The following is a 2,443-nucleotide window of genomic DNA, read 5'->3' as shown; positions in this document are numbered from 1 at the left end:
GTATTTGTCCTTCTCTGACTGACTTATTTTGCTTAGCGTTATACTCTCTAGATCCATCCATGTTGTTGCAAATAACAAGATTTCATTCTTTTTATGGCTCAGTAATATTCCATTGTATATATACCACATCCTCCTTATCCATTCATCTATCAGTGGGCACTCGGGCTACTTCCATAATTTGATTATTGTAAATAATACTGCAATAAACATAAGGATGCATATATCCCCTTGTATTAGTGTTTCTGTAGCCTTTGGGTAAATACACAGTAGTACAATTACTAGATCATATGATAATTTTCTTTTTAACTTTTTGAGGAAACCTCATATTGTTTTCCACACTGGCTATCTCAGTTTGTACCCCTCACCAGCAATGTACTTTTTCACCACATCTTTATCAACACTTGTTGTTTCTTGTGTTTTTGATTCTGACAGGTGTGAGCTGAGCTCTCATTGTAGTTTTGATTTGCATATCCTGATGATGAGTGATTTGATCACCTTTTCATGTGTCTGTTGGCCATCTGTATGTCTTTGGAGAAAAGTCTGTTCATGCCTTCTGCCCATCCTTAAATTGGATTATTTGGTTTGGGGCTGTTGAGTTGTATAAGTGTTTTATATCTTTTAGATACTAAGCCTTTATCCATTATGTCATTTGCAAATATCTTCTCCCATTCAGTAGGTTGCCTTTTGGTTTTGTTGATAGTTTTATTTGTCGTTCAGAAGCTTTTTATTTTGATGTGGTCCCAATAGTTTGTTTTTGCTTCTATTTCCCTTGCCTAAGGAGACATAGCTAGAAAAATGTTGCTGTGGCCGATGTTAGAGAAATTACCGTCTATGCTCTCTCCTAGGATTTTTAGGTTTCAGGTCTCACATTTAGAACTTTAATCCATTTGGAGTTTATTTTTATGTATGGTGTAAGAAAGTGGTTCAATTACATTCTCTGGAATATTGTTATTCAGTTTTCCCAGCCACATTTATTGAAGAGACTTTTTTGCATATTCTTGCCTCCTTTGTCCAAGATTAATTGACCATGTAATTGTGGGTTTATTTCTGAGCTCTCTATTTTGTTCTGATCTATGTGTCTATTTTTGTGCCAATACCACGCTGTTTTGATTACTACAGGCTTGTAGTATATCACGAAATCTGGGATTGTGATACCTCCAGCTTTGTTCTTCTTTTTCTTCTTTTCCTTTTTTTGAGGGGAGGGGTTTGATTCTTTTAGTAACTGGAATCGTGCTATATGTATTGTCCTTTGATGTGTTTGTGGGAGAAATTCCCAGCCCAGCACACTCCTTTTATTCATTACATAGTCCACAGAATTAGTATTGTCATTTTGGTTGCTTCATTCTGCTGTTATAATTATGCCCACTTTGTGTACAAATTTGAGTACAGGGGCTGAAATTGGAGGGGGAGAGTCTCAGTTTGAGCCCCTGTTGATCTGGGGTGAAAGTGTATTGACTTGGCATTGAGCAGATAGTGCACACTGACCTGGGCAGGAGGGTGGCTGGGCTGTGGATTGGTTTCAATTAGCAACAATCGTGCCTTGGATAAACCTCATTGGCTATGATACTGCCACCGAACAAAGCTTGAGCTGTGGATTTGGAACCAACAGGCCAATGACACCATGTGTTACGGGGAAGTGGCTGGTTTTGCTCCTGATTTAGTGGTCACGAATTCCTTTAATTTTTGTTTGGGAAACTCTCTATCTCTCCTATTCTGAATGATAGCTTTGCTGGATAGAGAAGTCTTGGTTGCAGATTTTTTTCTTTTCAGGACTTTGAATATATCATGCCACTCCCTTCTGGCCTGCAAAGTTTCTACTGAAAAATCAGCTGATAGCCTTATGGAATTTTCCTTGCATGTAACTGTCTTCTTTTGCTGCGTTTAAAATTCTCTCTTTATCACTACTTTTGCCATTTTAATTACTATGTGTCTTGGTGTCCTTGGGTTGATTTTGTTGGGGGATCTCCATGCCTCCTGATATGGATTTTTTATTTCCTTTCCCAGATATGGGACATTTTCAACTATTATTTCTTCAAATAATTTTTCTGCCTCTGTTTCTCTCTCTTCTCCTTTGGGGAGCCCTATAATGTGAATGTTATTATGCTTGATGGAGTTGCTGAGTTCCCTAAGTCTAGTCTCATTTTGCATATGTTTTTTCCTCTCTCACTGGTTCAGCTTGATTACTTTCCATTACTCTGAACTCCAGGTTGCTGATCCATGCTTCTGTTTCCTCTTGTCTGCTATTTATTGCCTCTAGTGTATTTTTATTTTCTTTAATTTTTTTTTTCTTTTAGAGAAAGAGCATGCAAGCTAGGGAGATGGGCAGAGGGAGAAAGAAAGAGAATCTTAAACAGGCTCCACACTGAGCATGGAGTCTGATGCAGAGCTCAATCCCACAACACTGGGATGATGACCTGAGCCAAAAACAAGAGTTGGATGCTCA

General features: G+C 38.2%; 1 pseudogene; it reads right to left on the bottom strand.

Moving 5' to 3' along the window:
• Window positions 1-1,451: 1,451 nt before the first annotated feature.
• Window positions 1,452-1,584, bottom strand: LOC115501944 (annotated as a pseudogene).
• Window positions 1,585-2,443: the final 859 nt, after the last annotated feature.

Source organism: Lynx canadensis, chromosome E1 (genome assembly GCF_007474595.2).
Source record: "Lynx canadensis isolate LIC74 chromosome E1, mLynCan4.pri.v2, whole genome shotgun sequence".
Classification (NCBI taxonomy): Eukaryota; Metazoa; Chordata; class Mammalia; order Carnivora; family Felidae; genus Lynx; species Lynx canadensis.
This window is presented reverse-complemented; position numbering and strand designations above follow the sequence as displayed.